The sequence below is a fragment of the Lissotriton helveticus genome, chromosome 3_1, assembly GCF_964261635.1.
Source record: "Lissotriton helveticus chromosome 3_1, aLisHel1.1, whole genome shotgun sequence".
NCBI lineage: Eukaryota > Metazoa > Chordata > Amphibia > Caudata > Salamandridae > Lissotriton > Lissotriton helveticus.
Window position 1 is genome coordinate 423,355,539 of NC_136061.1, and position 19,050 is coordinate 423,374,588.

Consider the following 19,050-nt stretch of genomic DNA (forward strand, 5'->3'; position numbering starts at 1 on the left):
GCCCCTGAGCCCATCTGTACCCCTCCACTGTCCACAGAGCCCGTGAGAGCCCACTGCTGGAGTCCAGGCTGCTGTACCAGGACGAGTGCCACGTTACAGGGCATGATGGTTCCGAGGAGCTGCTGTCCTGTACTGATGAGTACCCACTGACCGCTGACCTGGCCTAGCACTGCCTGCTGCTCTCTGGCCTAGCGCCTCATGAGCGCTACAACTGTGCCCTGCCTGCTGGCTAGCGCCTGGAGAAGAATAGCGCTCTATCTGACTGCCCAGGAGCACCTAGTGAGTGTTACCCTCCCATTCTGACTGCTTGACAGCGCCCTTCAGCGCCTGGACTGCCCAGGAGTGAGGAGCTGATGCCAGCAGCGCTGTGATGCTGAGGCGCTACTTTATGGCGTGGTACCCAAGCGCTACAACTTCATTCCAGCAGTGACTGTACCCAGAAGGAGGTGGGTAGTGTGGGCGCTACGTTATTGTGTGGGACCTGGACTGTACTGCAGTGCTGTGCTGCCTGGGAGCGCTGTGTATTAAAAAATATCGCAGCAGCCTACCCCACATGTTGCAATCTTTCGCGGGTGCCCACTCCGCATAACTGCACGGTTTAATAAGAAACCTGAGCAGGTGCCTACCCCGCATGTGCCTTTGGAGAGCGGGTGCCCACCCCACACTTCACTGCTGCCCAAGATCACCGCCGCCTGTGTACCTGTAGGGAGCGCTGCCTGCTACGATCACCGCCGGCTTGGGGGCGCCAGAAGAAGAAGAGGGGTCGTTGTGCCCAAATTTCCCGCTGCCGGCCCAGGATTGGAGAGGGACCGCGGCGAAGGAGAGGGAAGCGCCAACGGAGATCTCCGCTGCGGCCCCCAAAGCCTAGGGAGGGCCGCCGCGATGGAGGAGAAGGCCAGCAACCAGGGAGCCGGGTGCGTTCCCCCCCCCCTCCCCTTAGAGGCTGCACTGTGATTGGTCCGCGGGCCCCGAGACGAGCCAGGAGCTTGGAGCCCACAACCGAGTCCAGGAGAGGAGGTCTGGTGAGTAAACAAGTCCTCCCCCTACCCGTGTGAAGTGAATCGCCCCAGCCAGGCCATCCGGGAGAAGTCCTGAGGGGTGGAGAGAAACCGGAGCTTTGGCGAGGAGGAGACCCAGTGAGTGGGGCCCAACTCAAACTGTGTTTGGTTCTGGGCTGTCGCAACATGGGCATTCCTTAAGTTGAGAGTCACAGAGAAGGGGGCTCCCCAGGCGCAGTGATGCCAAGGACTAACCCCCTACATTGGGCACGTTTGTTTTGGAAGTCAGGTTGTGCCTCTGCCCCAGGATGATGCCCCTAGGCTCTCAGGTTTAGATCTGGGGTGACATATGCTGATATATTGCTTTATACTAACGAGTTGGTATTGAGCTCATGTTGAGGCTTCATGGCTATGCCTAATGTTTAGCTGGACTCTGCCGGTCCTAATACATTTCTGTTAATATTGTCCATGCCCACAGGCCCTTGCCTCGTGATTTGCGCCTGACCACTGTTTGTTTCATACCTCATGCTACTGGTGATGCTTTCCCCCTAGGGCTACAGCGTTGGACCACATGATTTATGCCGATACAGATATGCATAATGTGCTAGAGTTGTAATGCCTGCTGTTACATGCCAAATGTTTTCCTTCCTTGGTTATAGATTGACCTGACGTGTTATCCTGGGGCCATTGTGTATACTTCATGCCAAAGAGGATGCCTTATGTTTAGGCCCAATGTTTATTGCAACATTGCGAAGTTCATGATCTAGCCAGAAGGCCCTGGTGGTTATATATTTAGCGATAGACTGTACCTTTGTCCTTCACCCTTCCACTTATCCGAACTGTATCAGCGATGGTTCTGGCAGCGGCCCGTTGGGCGCTGCCCTGTATATAGTCCCCGAGTAACCTGTTACCTAGTGCCGGCTGGCACTGTTTATATGCAACTGTATTTCCATTCTAATGTGTTGATTTTATAATACACTTACTGTTTTTCACCCAAACCAGTGTAGTCTCTTTTTGGAGTGTGCCTGTTGTGTCGCGTGTGTGTGTGCTGCGTGGATGCTTTACACATGTCCTCTGGAGTTTGGCCCGCTCGCTCTGCACCACGCTACCCCATTGAAAAACAAGCCCCTAGCAGGAATGTCCAGCAACCTAAGCCCACTTTGCTAATGACTTCACATTACACATGTGACTTTTAGTCCTTCAAAAGAAATAACATTAAATAATGCACTTATCATGCAATTACCCTTCTTCAGACATCCCCACTTCAACCCTCCACACCCTGGTGCAGTCCCCAAACACACCCCTGAGACATAGCGGCGACACTTTCCTCTTCGTGCTGGGGATGACTGCGTAGCACCTGCAGCTCCCCCTGCACCTTTGCAGACCTTTGGCGGTAACCCAATCCTTCTGGGGCCACCACATTCAGAAAACAGACCTTTTCATGCAGGCCTGTCCAGGCTCTGCAAAGCATTATGGGGCGCTTTCTCCAGGCTCCATGCACATTAGAGCAGCGGCTCTCCCGCTGCTGCGCGGAAAGTTGCGCTGCATGGCTGGCGACCTCACGCCGCGTCTTCATGCCATTGGGGGCCTGGTCCCACCCAAACCTCTTGTCGCCAGGTGAGTCGGCTTGGGCAGCCCACCCCCAGCTACTCCTTCCGCTTCCTTTGCCAGGGGGGCTGGTGCCACCCGGGTACCCCGCAGGTGAGGTTGTTTGGAGGGCAGCTCGGGAGCCCACTCTCAGCTGCCCTCGCCAGCTCCCAGACTGGCCAGCACTCTCGCATGCTGCTGCGGGAGCCGGCACCTCTGTTTTGGTCTGCCCACAGTGGCTGCCACTGTTCCGGCCGGACCTTGGGGGAGTGCGACGACACTCCCCGAACCCGCCTTCCTCCTGCTGCTGGCCCCAGTGTGCTTTGCGGAGCACACTGGGGCCCGGAGTTGGGAATCCTGGTCCCCCCAGGGAGGTTTTCGCTCCCCGGCTTTAGCACCCAGAGTTGGGGTTCAGGGCCCCAGAACAGTCTTCACAGGGAGCGCAACGGCGCTCCCCGACTTGGCTTTTTGGCCCGGAGTTGGGGTCCCGGGCCCCAGGACTTCTCTTTGCGGGAAGCGTGATGGCGCTCCCCTCTTTCCGGTGTCTTCGAGGGGGCCAGGGTGGGCTCCTTGCACCCCCCTTGGGGATACTTTTACTGGGAGCGCGGTGGCGCTCCCTGACTTTCTCTTCTCGTGGGGCCAACCCTCGGGACCTGACCCACCCCGGGGGCACATCTAGGATCGGCGGCAGGGCCCCACGTCCTTCGTTGTCAGTCCTCGAAAAGGTCAAAGGTCGCCTACCTTTTAGGGGCGTATCTTGGCCACCCGGCGGCCGAGCTGCACAATTCTGTCATCTTCTTGCTCCTCATGATCATCTCTACCCTTCTGGAGCACTTTCCTTCGCCCTCCTGGCCTCCAGGAGGGTGAACCGAGCAGGGAGCTGTCTTCACTGGCTCCCTGGACCAGCCTTTCACCTGGCTCTCCTCCAGAGAGTCTCTTCTCCTTGTGCCGAGGCCCAGGCTCCTGCGCACTGGTCCTGGACTCCCCTTTTTGCTCAATTCAGGTTCCTGGGACAGTCTGGGGGATCTTCCTTTCAACTGCCCATGTCGCCAGGCTCCAGCACCAGTCTTCTTCAGCAGACATCGCCCCAGAGAAAGCCCCTCTTCCTCTGCAAGACTTTTAAAAAGAATTTGGAGGGGGCTTGCAGGGAGTCTCCGCTGCCCTATCCTGCAGCGACACATCACCTCTCTGCCCCTGCTCCCTCTTTCCTGGCCAGGTCTCTCGGATAGTTCAAAATGGTGTCGTCCAGGGGTCTCATGCCATATGGTCTCTGAAAAGCCCCTCCTCCTTCCGCCTCCCCCCCCCTCCCCCCACCTTACTGCCTTCTCTCCAGAGCAGCTTGGTGCCTGGCACTAGTGACCGCTGCTGATGGATAACCTGCAGCTCCACCCACCTTCTCTCTTTGTTGGAGAGGAGACCTTCGCCCATGGAATGCTTACAATGAAGGGCTAGGCTGGGGAGGAAGGTCATTAATCCAGCCTGGCAGGGTCGCACCCAGCCAGGCTCTGGTTATGAGCGGAGTCAGAGGATTATGACATTTCTGGACGACCTATAAGCAGTACAGATATGGCTTTGGACTCCTCAGAATACTGCCTCTCACACAACTTACAGTGTATGTTGGTGTGTATCTGGAATTTGTAGGACCTAGGGAAGTGAAACTACCCCATGTGGTCCCCATCTTCATAGGAGAATAATGGACTGTTCCTTCAAGGAAAACAGTAAAGCACACTGACTTTCCGTTAACCGTGTCTTCCCATAGTATAAAGCCTATTCCATGTCACCACCCAACTCTGCATAATTCCCACAACACCATTCTATCTGTACCTGCTCCTGGGCTGTGCTCACCAGGAATCTCCCCGTGCAGCCCCTTCATGTGTGCACATGCTTGTACAGATATGTCTGCATGTAACCAGCCCGGTGCTCTTTACTCCGGCTGTAGCGCAGCAGCCTCCTCTCACCAGTGGGACACTGGTAAAATCCACATGCAGTCTCTTTGATCATGAGTTCACTGTGGGTGAGTCCCAACTTATCAAGCTCTCCCACAGTAAAAGTTAAACAATTAGGTGTTCAAAAAGCGAAAATTCCAGGCAGCTAAGATGGTCAGAACCAACTTCTAAAAATTATCCTCCTATAAAAAAATTCTACGCAGGGGCCAAGAAGCAAACTCCTAAGGACTTTAGAGCTCATTCCACCTGAACCAAAACGGCAACCACTGCGCTAGCTCAAGTAGTACCTGTCCTGGACATCTGCCAGGGAGCTACTTGAGCATCAGTGCACACATTTGCCAAGCAATACTATCTGGGCAGTCAGGTTTGATGTGATGGGCATTTTGCCCTTTCAGTCCTTCAGGAGTTTCTGGTCCCTCACATACATATAGGTTGCAGTCAGGAGAGATAAATGGTACATCATATGAAGTAGTCTCAGATACTAGTACATACAGTAGGCATCATGATGGTACATTCCCAGTGTTAGGGAGTGTTATACTATCTATAAGTGCTTCGGCTCCGGGTGCTTTGTGTAAGGTTTATTATGCGTATGTTGTGTGCCCTTGTCTGAGTCTTTGTAGTGAGCTACTGAATGACTGCCAACTGGCAGCACAGAACTATGTGGAGGGTTAACACATGGGTAGACTGGTTTGAACTGGGGGTATGCTGTGTAGGAAATTCCCTTGGAAGTGGCATAGATGGTGAAGCTAGATGTAGGTTAGAAGCATTAGAGTGCGGGCAGCTCTGGAAGGAGCAGGGTCTGGTGGGGGTAGCATGAGACATGGTGGTGGAGGTAGGAGGGGTGTCCGTTGGTTCTGGAGGCATGTTCGCTGGTGCGGTACTAGTGGTAGTGTGTTTGAATTTGTGAAGTAGCATCGCCCGTTACATAGAGAGAAGTCGATTGTGGATTCCCCCTAGCCTGTTCATATCGTGCGCTGATGTTAGGGGTTAACCAGGCTGAAGCATCTAGGCTTCAGAGGGTACAAAACGCCGCGGCGCGGGCCATTGTTGGTCTTCCCAGACATTGCTCTGTCTCCGGTACTATCTCTGCTCTTCATTGGTTGCCGATCAGACAGAGGATTAAGTTTAAAGCGCTCTGTCTGGCTTTTAAAATTATGAAACTTTCCTCACCGCCGGCTCTTGTTAACTTGCTCACCCCTTACACTCCTCCGAGATCCCTAAGATCTGAGTCTCTGCATTTGGCGGTCTGTCCCCATTTTAAACTTAGTAGAATGGGTGGCCGCTCTTATCGGGTGCTTGCCGCGGGACTATGGAATTCGCTCCCAGTGCACATTCGAGCTCTGAATGATTTGTCCCTCTTTAGGTGTACTATCAAAACGTTTCTGTTTCCTGTCTCTAAGTAACCGTTTCTTTTTATTTTCTGTGTGTTATGTTACAGTACCTGTCTGAGCGCCTGGACGCCCCTTTGCTGGGGCATCAGTGCGCTTTAAAAATAATATTAAGATAACATAACATTAACATAACATATCAGACAGTGTCTTCCTCGGAAGGTTCCCCATTTAGTGACTGCTCCTTCCAGGTTGCTAACTGGGTGCCTACTGGTGCCCGCCAGTGCATAGCAAACTTGCGTTTGGCCAGTAGAAGAATTAAAGATGCAAATCTCATCTTAACTTCATGGTGTTTTCGGCGTCAGGTTATACCTGCGGTGCAGGCATCCCATGTGTTTGTATTTGTGAGTCCTGCTACATTGCATATCATGGTAGGAATGGTGCAACCATATGATTGTAGCGTTGGACTGCTCCAGAACATGTGATAGCAGGTCGCATTGGGGGTATGACATCTGTGGAATGCAAATTGTGTGTTCGGGTAGTAGTGTTGGAGGCGGTCAGGCATGAGGTATCCGCATGCAGTACATAGAATTGAATATTTTTAAAACAGGCATTGCGGGAGACCTTTTTGCAGAACTCCAATGCTTGTTCCATTTCTTAATATGTTGTGGTCTTTGTAATTCTTCCTCCCATTGGTGGTGTAGGTGGGTGAGGGGGGGCATATATAGCCATGTAATGATATGACGTCCGGACCCCATTTGCTTGATGGCGTGTATGACCGGGTGTGTCCTCGGTTCATTGTCCACTATGTGCCAGATCCAGTGTCAGTCGGCAACCACCTGTGCAAGTTGAACTGCCTCAAGGAAGTTCATATTCTGGTGCAAAGTCATCCAAGGGAATGACCTGGCTGTCTGTGAAGAGGGAACCTACTACTATGAGTGAGTGAACGGTCCAGGGCTTGAGAACACGTGAGGTGTAGTGTTCTTGGCATTTGGGTAGGCCCACAAAGGGTATTAATGGGGTATATGAGGGTGTTCCTTGGTGGAGTCTAAGGATTCGGGACATACAGGAACATACCACTTTCACTTGTATGTGGTGGGATGCCGCGGGCGAAGGCCTGGCAAGAGCATGCATCAAATTACGTTTACGGGCAGTGGCCCTGGGCACATGGTGGTTTCTTCCAATTGCCTGCACGCTGTTCATGGTGAGCTGGGCTGCTAGGAAATGTGCTTCGAACGAGTGAGTACCTAATCTGCTGGGTCTAATGGTAGCTGTATTTTGGCTAGGGTGACTTTGTCTGCGCCCGTTCCCCCCCATATGAGTGTGCATAGTTGCGTGTTCAGTTCCTGAAAAAACAAGCGAGGGATGATTGAGAGGTGTGCAAATAAGTATAGAAGACTGGGAACTAAACCATTTTGGCTAGTGCAATCTTCCCTAGGGAGGACAATGGGAGGGTGCGCCAGTTGTTCAGATGCCCGCCAGTATTTTACAGTGATTGCTGTTTTATATATCCTGCGAGGTGTGATATAATGTGATGCCTAGATATCGAGGTGCACGCATATTTCAGGCAAGGTTGATGTTTCCTATTCATGTCGATTGTGGTTGTCATTAAGTGGGTGGATAAACATTTGGCCCAGTTAACTATAAGGCCTGCTACAGTGGCAAAATCTGTGAGGGTGGTGATAATGGGTGTGAGGCCCATTGCAATGTTTCATACGTATTGTAGTAGGTTGTCGGCGTAAAGGGATATGCTATGGGTGGTACCTGATAATGGGATACCCCAGTCTAAACCCTGCCTGCGAAGGAGAAACGCCAGTCGGAGCCTCGAGCGGGGGAAGTGAGCCACAGTGATTGTCCTGTAGCCGGTGCAAGTAGCACTTCATATTCCACCGCTGGGAGGCTCATGGTGCCAGATAGCACTTTATCAGCAAGTTTTTCAATGTAGATACGTTGCAACAGACTAATAGGCACACATCTAGCCTTTTTAAGAGCACCTTTTTTGCAAAGAACACCCGACAATATTCGGAGGACGTGAGGTGGGGATCAGTCACCCCGTCCTGAAGAAGAAACCTAGCTTCGAAACATGTCGACGACGCACACTTGAGGTGTTGTACATTAATATACAAAATACCTCCCAATCACCCTTTTTAACAGTCCTAGCACAGGGTCCCATTAAAATTTTTTGTAGACCTCACGTGCCAGGTACTTTTTAACCCTCACATTTATCACTTCTTAGACCTCACCACTCACATCGAGACACAAAAACCTCACACGCACCAAGGGTCCTTTTGGTGTGTGAGGGGTATTCAAAAAACAGTGTGCTCCCCACCTCTGTAGGGACCACCGTAAAAACATATGAATGTTGATTCTTTTTGTTTCATTGAAACGCCAGTTGCTCCATGGCTAGGGTTAAAAGGAGAGAGTACCTCTGGTTATCTGAAAGGAGGGGGAGATATGGCGTCCGATTCGGACTCTGGAGATAGGGTTCGTGTATATGAGTCGCGTGTATGCCTGTAATATTGGGCCCACTCATGTATCGAAGCACAGTGAAGAGATACGAGCAAGATAAGGTGTCAAAGGCTTTTTCCAGGACCAGGCACGCAGCACGGGGGAAATTACCCTGTACCTAATCCTGAACATGGAACAACCGGCAAATGTTTTGGGACGTGCTCCTGCCCAGGACAAATCCAGACTGATCGCGTGTATTAATGCTTGGAGAACCGTAGTGTAGCAGTCAGCTAATATCTCACCAAAGATTTTATTATCTGCTGTGAGCAGTAGAATGGGTCGGAAGGATCCTAGTAGTTGTGGATCCGGGTCTGGTTTTGGAAAGGAGATTATTACGGATTTGCATAGTGATTATGGGAGTTCTTTGATTTCTTTCGCAGCTTTGTACATGTCTGCGAGCCTTGGTGCTAGGTGTGTGGAGAAGGTGTGATAATCCATCGGCAGGCCATTGAGGCCTGGGGTTTTGTTTTTTGCTCAGTCTTGTATTGCTTGCCTGTGGCTATGCGGGTGGCATCGAGAGAGCTTCTGTCAAATGAGGAGATATGCGGGAAAGGGTGGAGAGAAATGATTATATTAGTATAGGGTCTACTTGTGTGGGGCTTTGTAGACTTCTTTATAGTAATTAAAAAAGGATTGAGTAATATCTGCTTGGGAGCGGACTATTATGCATGTGGGGGTGATTATTTCGGATATGGGGCTTGTGCTAACGGTTTGTTGAATGAGCCATGTCAGCGGTGTTCCTGCTCTATCTGCCTCTCTATGCACTCGGGTTTTGTGCGCTCTGAAAGTGTACCGTCGCAGGTAGTGGAGAGCTGTAGCGTACGCGGTTTTAGCATCTGTAATGTATGTCAGCGGTACCTCATCTTTGTCTACCACTTGAGTGAGTGTTGCTAACTTGTGCTCTGCCTCTTGTATGTGTTGATCTAGCGTTGCACCTGTCTCTATTTGCTGTATGCAATCTCCCCTTATGACTACTTTAAATGCATAAGACACACAATTGTCTGGCCTGACAGTTCGGGTTGGACTGTTTCCCATTAGGTGCAGGGTCAAGACTGATTAGCATATGGCTGGGTTCAAACTAGACTGGCATGGAGAGCAAAAAAACAATGGATTTAGGCCCAGATCTCTCTACTGGGGTGAATGTATGACATTGTTCTGCATTCTGTCCAGCAATTGTACTTTTTACTTTAAATCCAACCCATTCGAGCATTCTCGTGGTTGCTCTATTAGTGTTGTCAACAAAGTAATTGATGATTACTTTGCCTTGTTCGAGCTGGAATACTGGGTCTTCTACGCATTTGCTTGGCAGTCACCAGGTAGGGATTGGAAGAGGAGGAGGTTGCCACTCCAGGGTGAACTTGTGTGCGTCGTGATCGGAAACAGTGCGCCCCAAATAGTCTGCACTTGTATTTTAGGGACAATGGCGGGTGAGCAGAGGAATAGGTCCAGGCGGACCCCGAGATCATAGGGGATAGAGTGAAAAGAGTAGAGGTTTGTTGTCAGGCATCCATTAGGGACCAATGATGTGTCCATGTGTTAAATTGTTTTGCCAGTGCGGCTGCCAGGGAGGTTGGGTGTGGGGCATGTGACCTGTCTAATGGAAGGTCATGACTCAATTGTAGTCCCACTCCTAGTATCCATGGGGATGTGGTGAATTCGGCTAATACGGTTGAGAGGATGTCCCAGAAAATTACTTGTTCTGAGTTTGGGGCGTACATACTGTCCATCCTGGAGCTCTTTTAACAGGGCAAATTATCCCTCCGGGTCAGTTACTGTATTTTTTGGAAGGGAACTCCTGGTCGAAGCCAAATCAATGCCCCCATGCATATGCAGAGTATGTGGTAGCGTAGAAGGTACATCAACATTGTTTGCTTAGTTTATCTAGTTCCCTCTTGTCATGTGCATTTCTTTTAGTACTGCTATCTGCGCTTGTTGGCGTTTTATGTGAGTAGACTGTGTATCTTTTGCGGGCAGTGTGCATACCCTGTACTTTTAGGGTAAGGCTGTTGAGGTCATTTGTATGGTCTATATTGCGGCGTGAGTGTGCCATTAGGGGTGATAGTGGTGTGAATAGTACTGATCATTACCCGTCTGCTTCCTAGTTGTCACACTGTACCTTTTGACCATCTTTGGGTGTGTGTGCCGCGTATGTGTAGAGGGGTCTATAGGATTGTGAACTGGGGTAGGGGAAACTAACTCCCCAATACAAAGGACCTGCCGCAACAGGCGGTATGTTACTAATTCTGTAGTGTTAAGTAGGGGTGGCTGGCATTGCAACGGCCTGTGTAGGATTTGTGTAGTAGGTGGGATCCTGCAAAAGCTTGTGCTACCATTGAAGCTGCTGTCCGTTAAAGTAGAGAGTGGTCAACTCTGTGCGTGGAATGCAGTGTATGTATCTATTTTTACTTTGTTAAAGTTGAAATGAGTGTGTCTGCAGTTTATGGGGTCACAATGGGGGGGGGGGAGTCACTGAGCTTGCATGCAAAGTGTTGGTGTCACTGCTTTTCTCCTCCAAGGTGAATATGTGTGGGCCTTTTTCATCATCTGCAACAGAGGGTGGCCCAATTTCCGCTGCTGCTTGTAAAGCCTTTCTGCGTTCTGAGATGATTTGTTCTAGGTCAGAAGATCCCATTAAAGAGCTACGGTGTAGGGGATCGGAGCGCAGTTTGTTTTTCTTGCCAGGGCGGCATTTGCCTCCGTGCTCTTGTAGCGAGTCCATGTGCTTCGGGGCTGATCGCTGGGGGCCATGGTGATGTTGCTTTAGCCATTTGCAGGCCTCAGCCTGGTTGGTGAAGAACATGGTCCTCAATTCCTTCCGGTAGGCATAGGACGTGGTTGTTATTTCTGTGGGAGCGTCCTTCCAAATATTAAGTCCGTTCCTCCAATGCCCTCACTCGTTCCCGCAGTCCGTGCAGGGCTTCTTGCTGAGACTTTGCTATAGGGTCTTTTCTCCTTCCGTAACTTTCTTGGCTAATTTGTGGTGGTCATCACGGAAGAGGTTCCAAATCTGTTCTCCATGGTGATTCTAGAGTGTTAAATGCCCTGCAAACCCTAGCGTTGGGGGTTGCTGCGGTATTTGGGGCAGTGCCGTGGAACCACATGTGCAAACCTACGATCCACAGACATTTTTTAAAACTAGACAAACCGGGGATTACAGGGTGGTGTGCCTTGCGAAAATCTCGAGGTTTTCCTACCCACAATGGCCTGCAAACCTCAAACATTGCCTGAAATTATGCATTTTCCTTACATTTTTGCTTTAGAAACTTCCTGAATCTGCAGGAATCCACAAATTTACTACCACACAGCATTGCTTGACTTGTGGTGAAGAAATTGATGCGCCACTTGTGTGGCTGAGACCAATGCCCTTGACCGGATCAAACCAAGGTCACCTCTGTTTGATGCTTTCCTGACTTTGGCACTAAACAAAACAGAGATCACCTAGTTTTGATCTGTTCCTGTCAAAGTAACAGAAAGAAGTCATTGGGGTATGCTTGCTGTCAGTTTCTGGGGAGCATCCAGAGCACCGATCATAGCCGTAAAGGTACTGTTTGAAAGTGGACAATGTCCAATTTCAATGTTATGTTATGTTATGTTACAACCGCACTTTTTGAGCGCACGGCTACCCAAAAAGGGTGTCCCGGCGCTTTAGCAAAGAGGCCTGAAACAGAACCAAGAAAACCCAGAAGCGGATAGACTATGGGCGCACAGGTTATACAGAGAAAAGGACGGTCTTTAGCTCCTTCCTAAAGGCCAGAAGGTTGTTAGCCTTGCGTAGTGAAAAAGGGAGCTCATTCCAGAAACGGGCTGCCATAAACTGAAACAAACAATACCTTTTCATAATGGATTCTTGCTTACAGATCTCCACAGGAGGGCTAGTACCCCCCATACAAGGATTCACCATTGCACACCAGGAAGGAAGGGAGTGGCCCCCAGGCATGGTCAAGTGTCCTTCCCCCCCACCCCCCTTGAAAAAAAAACTAATCAACCATATTGCCTGCTTCTCTCCTACAACCGCCCTCTCTCCCCATTGGGAGGAGGACATTTTCCCCATCTGCCTCCTGGGGGCATTAGGGGAGGGAAGGCCCAAAAGCTCACTCAATGCCAGGATTTTTATTTAGGTCTCGCCTGAGCCAGTGCATGCACTGTTCTGGCGAGACATTTAGTAAGTGGGCTTTTAAAAGTGCTACCACACGCTTTCGCTGGCCTCAAGCTTGTGGATACGCATGAGTGCACGCACGCAGCCACCATCTGCCTTTCATATCTCTTCCTCTAAGCGCCATGCGCCATCTGGCTTTCCTAGTCATGGCTCATTTGCGAGCGATCACTTTTCACTTTTGCGTCTTCTGTTTCAGCACTCCACATGAGTGCTTGTGTTTTCCCCTCTGCCTCCGTCGGTGTCTTCTCCATTCCTACCCGCTTACTCTTCTCCCCCCTCCCCCCCTTCGTGTTTTCCTATGACCTGGAAGCACCTTCCCTTCTTGCTGAATGCATTTCTTTGAAAATGCTTCTCCCCACTCGGCATTCCTGCTTGACCTGTACCCAATCACCCTCCTCTTGCTTGATCTCTCCTGTGCCCCATGGCTCTTTGGCTGTTTGCTCCTTCCGTCTCCCACCATCATAGGGTGTTGGGTGCTCCTGTCCTCCTTCCTTCTGCTGCCCTTCGTCCTGTTTGGCCTCTCCTCCGTCCCTTATGTTTGTTGTTTTAAAACGTGTTTCTATTCTCATGTGCTTTATCCTTTGGCTTTCCAAAACCCCTCACGCCATTCCCTGCGTTGTACTAGGCAACCCAAGCGAGCTCACCAGACAAGCAGTGTTGCGCCTTGCTTCGCCTCTGTCTTGCTCGCCCCTCCCCAGAGCGTGTCTTGCGGCCACGTGTCATGGAAGTGGGTTTGGTACATCCGTCACATCTTCAGGTGAATCTTCCTTCCTACAGTGTGTTTTCCAAATATAGCTGTTTCCTGTTTCCAAATATTGGTGGGTATGCAGTTTTCTCACTCTGTTGCCTGCGCTTCACAAGAAGCGCATATTTGCCCTTTCAAAGAGAGCACCTTATTCACATATCTGTTTCCCTCGTCCTTTCTAAGTGGGCAGCGTTTCAGTACAGGCTCTATCACAATAAGATAAGACCGCGCAGTCCCACAGTCTCTTTTTTGTGTCTCAAAAACAATGCGTCGCAGTTTTTTCCTACTCTGGGTCTAACCCGCCATCTTAGTACAGGAGGTACATGCTGAACTGCCGCCAACTTCCCACATTCTCTGCTTTTATTGGCACCATATTCGATCGGGGACGCAACCACAGAGGATGCGTACACTTTTTATTGTCAGAAGTGTGGCAACGCTGAGTAGTTGCAATTCTGGACCTTTTCCTCACAGAAATGTGAGGAAAATATATGATTGTTGTCAAAGTAAGACATTTACAGGACATTCTGAGTAAGAAAGCATGGTGGGGTAGATGTAGCTTATACCACACTGGACTCGCATGGGTGTCTAGTTTTCAGAAATGTCTATGTTCTGTTGATTTCCTTGGGTGCTGACGGGGCACAGCCCCAAATACCGTACCTACCCACATCATGAAAGCAGGTCAATTTGCAATGCAAATTTGTTATGTCTTTGTGTTGAGTTTTTGGGCCTTTCCGATCACCAGCACTAGGTGCAACTATACAAGCTTTTTATTGGTAGAAGTGTGATCTTGCAGTGTTGGACATTTCTTGTTATCCATTGAATTTCTCTCCATCTATGAATCTCATGACAGTACAGGGAACCCTAAATTCATAGTTTCACAAATCTCCACTATTCCTAAAATCTGTATCTTAGGCACATTTTAGAAATGCATAGGTTTTCTTAATATCCATTTTCAATTCATTTAAATTTTACAATTTAAATTGAGACATGGCCTGTACTCAATAAAATAATCATTATAAGCTGCAGCTCATTTGTTGGTACTGGGTGTCGCATGTTTTTCGACAACCAAAAAATACTATATATCATAGTGTACAGAAGAGTGATTGACCTAGAGTAGTACTACATTTTGTAAATCTGTCAGAAGGGCAAACAATTACATATGAAGACGTAATCTACTTCTATTTTTTCCTACTTATTTTCATTCGTTTTTTATTTTAACAATAGACGACCACCTAGAAAAATGCCAAAAATAAGGTTAAAAAAAGACCTTTCTTAACAAATTTGGGCTTGAGGTGATTTGAGCACATCAAACCTTTTGTTGGTAACCTTTTGTGTAAAAAAATACACATTCTTGCACATCAGTTCTCCCAATTTCTCCCAAAACAAAAACCCAGCATGTTGCTTTATTCTGGCTATTTCCTTGTTTCCCTCCAGGGGGTATTCCTGGGTACATTGGGAATACCCAAAATCAGGACTCCACTCTAGTATATTTTTCTGACAGACCAGAATATTAGAGCCTTATCATCCAAAAATCCAAAGTTTTACTTCTTGTTACTTTCTACCTAAATAGTACCACAACAGAACACTATCTAACAATTTTGTGAATTTCATTCCAAATGTTATGGTTCTGGTTTACAACAGCAGTATTATCCAAGGCTGGGGTGATTCCTCTGTTTCACCGCAAGCCTTCTGATGCCATCCTGTTCAGTAACTACCTAGGAGTGCCTTCTCCCTGAGACAATATTCTTAAACATAAAATATTAAATTCATGAACTAGTTTTTATAAAACTGGGGTTTTTAGATGAGCATTAGGTATGATGTATTGTATTTAGAACTATTTGAAGGAAGTTACCTGGTATCATTTGTTGAATTCCCAGCAATCACATACAACCTCGCTCTACAATCTTTTGAGAATGAAATCAGAAGTATCTAGAATCCATTTAGATGGTTTAACCTGATCTAATGATATTTTTCGACCTAGCGCCCAAACAGAGTACTGCAAGTTCCCTTTAATTGTAGTGTACACCTTACATCCCCCTACACCCAAGGCCTGGAAGATTTACTAGAAACGCTGAAGACCTAATCCCTCCCTGATTGAACCCTAATGCATTATCAGAAAATGTTAGCAGAGCACTTGAAAATCCACTTTTACGAGCAAAAGATGTTCACAATAGTGCAATTGATGTAATACCACACTAATGGCAAATTGTACTAATGAATAACATAGTATTCTTCCGTTCGGAGGTGCCCAATTTGAATGTTTAACGCAGGTTGTCTGGAGTTCGATCCATATCTGGAGAGATTTTCAAAAGGGCAGGTGATTGTGAAAGTTCTTAATTCAAACGGCAGAGCTCGCTAGCTTTGCTGTCTGCAAGTAGACGGTTGCGTTTCAGGTGTTTAATTTTCGGAACTTTTTGGAGACTGCATTAAGGGCTCTGTCTTTGAATAATTCCTTCTGGATTGTCTAAATTTTTCTTTGCACCAGTGGGTTTGGATGCATGAGATACTGTACTGCACCCAGTCGATAGTTACATTTTGCAGTATGAAGAATTGTACTGCATAATTGGCTACTGGTATTGAAAGAAAAGATGTGAAACCGCACTGAACAACTATGTAGCATCAAAATAACTGTGCTTGTCTTCCATATTTGACCAAGAGATCCACATTGTTATTGTGAAGTTTTGTATTCTCCGAATCCTTTCTTCTATTTTGTTACCATAACTAGTAAAATAAAATATTCTATTTTAAGTTTTTTCTGCAGTGCCTTCAGAAATGTGTGAAATGCGGTGCACATGGTCATCTATATTTACTCTGATACCAAAAGTCCAGGGTTGTGATGCTTGTGCCTTTTGAAACCTCTGTCTAAAGGAATAGAAAAATGTTTCTGAACACATCATATAATGGACATGGTAAGCTGCAAAGTGAGCAGAGATGTGCTTCTTTGAGGAAGACCGTTCTGATGTTCATGGGCACAGAAGATGCTCAGAGTTAGCAGTTTCATCAGTCAGATGTTGAAGATCTGACATGATTAAATTAGTAGATTCCTGAAATCTTATCTAAACATTTTTTCCCCAGCCCTGAAATCCCTTGCAAATAAAGGTCTTCAGAGTGGAGCAATTTGGAAACCCAGACTTAGTGCACATCTTTGACACTGAGAAACCGATAGACTGTAAAGCCCAAATGGGTAAAATAATGACAACACCATTAAAGAGAAGTCTAAAAAGTCTGGCTACACTTCGAGAGATGATCGAAAAACCAAGAAAGACACCACTTTTCCAACACAAAAAAATTAGATCATCGCTAAGAGTTGAAAAAACAGAGCGCTCTACAATGTAAGAAACAAATGACACCATCAAACAGAGATGGAGGCACTTTTGCAAAAGATGGAATTTGTTTAAGTACTTAAACGATTCCTACAAAACAAGCCATCAAAATGACTGTAGGGGGGACCCAGTCCAGAGGAGGTGAATCTTGATCGCAGACAACTTACACAAGACTCGTAAATTGATCAAAACAAGGAAGATAGTGTTACTGGGAGAGGATCCAAAGTGCACCACTGTTGGTGGTGGCAGATATGATGGAGAAGAAGAAAACAATTGGTAAATTTTTACACTGATTCTTCACATTATCAAATCAAATCTTTTGCATTGACAAGGGGTTCAATTGTAAATGGAAAATTAAGATTTCTGGCTTTCTCTTAGGCTTTAAGTCCTATACAAAGAAAGAATTGATTCATTACAAAGCTAACAAGCTCTCCGGAAAAGGCCTGCAACGTATTTATAATCCCAGCCAGCTACAGAGCAAGTTAATTAGGAATAAATAAAACAAGCATTTGCAATGCAATAGGTCTCGCATTAGGAAAGTGTGAGCTATTGGTATTGAGAATGACAATTTTGTTTAATGTGTTGGCTTTGCAAATATATAAATTAATAGCATTGTTATACACAAAGCCAATAGCTTACACTTTCCTAATGCGAGTCCTATTGGCTATGGCAGTGCTTGTTGGTAGCAAGCAAGGACAGTGCTGTTGTGGTGCTGAGTGATGCTCTTGTGGTGCTGAGTGATGCTCTTGTGGTGCTGAGTGATGCTCTTGTGGTGCTGAGTGATGCTCTTGTGGTGCTGAGTGATGCTCTTGTGGTGCTGAGTGATGCTCTTGTGGTGCTGAGTGATGCTCTTGTGGTGCTGAGTGATGCTCTTGTGGTGTCCCAGAGTGATGTGGTGGTGTCCCAGAGTGATGTGGTGGTGTCCCAGAGTGATGTGGGGGTGTCCCAGAGTGATGTGGGGGTGTCCCAGAGTGATGTGGGGGTGTCCCAGAGTGAGTGATGTGGTGGTGTCCCAGAGAGAGTGATGTGGTGGTGTCCCAGAGAGAGTGATGTGGTGGTGTCCCAGAGTGGTGTGGTGGTGTCCCTGAGGGGTGTGGTGGTGTCCCTGAGGGGTGTGGTGGTGTCCCTGAGGGGTGTGGTGGTGTCCCTGAGGGGTGTGGTGGTGTCCCTGAGGGGTGTGGTGGTGCCCCCGAGTGATGTGGTGGTGCCCCCGAGTGATGTGGTGGTGCCCCCGAGTGATGTGGTGGTGCCCCCGAGTGATGTGGTGGTGCCCCCGAGTGATGTGGTGGTGCCCCCGAGTGATGTGGTGGTGCCCCCGAGTGATGTGGTGTGAGTGATGTGATGCAGTTTTCAAATGACACCACTTCGGCATGTCCTACTCCTGTTGGAAGCAGGGGATTGTTTAGCTACAGCAGACTTTAGATAGACCTAGTTTAAATCGTAGTGAATCGAAATCACTGACAGTATCAGGTATGTGGTGACGAGTTTTCATGATCATTTCAATGCTTTGCCATTGGAAAATAGAGATTACACCAGTGGGTTTTACATAATCTATAGCTGTGGTGAATACATAAATAAGGCTGCAGTCCGCCCATATTTATAGGCATGTTAATGGGCTGGTCAAGGCAAACTCATTGCAACAATATAAGTCCAACATAAATCACGTTTTTTTTCCTAGTGCTTATAAATGTGGGGTCGGTGACCATGAAAACACCAGCTTTCATTACCTCGAAGGCAAAAGATTTTCTTGCAGACATATTTGAATATGAGGACATAAATGTACGATCCAACTGAATAGGGAGTATTAGCATAACAGGAGCAAGCTTCCCCCGGTCAACCAATGTCTCTTGACTGGGGGTGAATGTTTGATTTGTTCTGCATTCCTTCCATTATTTATTTCTCTTTTGCTTTCTCGCCCTAAGTGCACCGGGTATGCCCAGATGAGTTTACCAGGCTCATTGTGCCACTGGATTCAAGCTAGCCTAGGTGATGAGGGGTGATACCCTGAAACCTGTCCCAGTATGCTTGTTTCCGGTCCAGAGAGGACTTGGCTTGGCTATTTCAGTTGGACTGTTCCCATGAGGAGCAGAGTCAAGACTGATTTGCATATGGTTGAGTGCAAACTTGGTTGGCTTGTTTGTTTGATGTAAATCCACGCAGCTATTCGGTTTATAGAAATTTCTATAAGAGCTAAAATGGGAACTTGCTTGTTTTTCTCCCCTCTTCCTCCTCTTTTAATTTTTTGCCACAGTCGACGGATTTTCAGGAAAATTGGCAGGCTGAAACTTAGGGGACTAAGTAGCTTGCCAAATTTCATGTAAATCTGTCTTTATCCTTAAAGGTTATAGGCAAATCAAAAAATGCCTTTACAATGGGTACACCGTCTGAACCATGACTACACAGTGGTTCTGGCTCAAAAGCTGAAAACCACTCAAATTCCCCATCAACTGAGAACTACA

The 19,050-nt window shown here is 47.8% G+C and overlaps 1 protein-coding gene across 11 annotated transcripts in view; it reads left to right on the forward strand.

Annotated features, from left to right (window-relative positions):
- ABI2 (abl interactor 2) overlaps window positions 1–19,050 on the forward strand; it is an 841,968-nt gene that overhangs the window by 490,786 nt on the left and 332,132 nt on the right. The window lies entirely within an intron of this gene.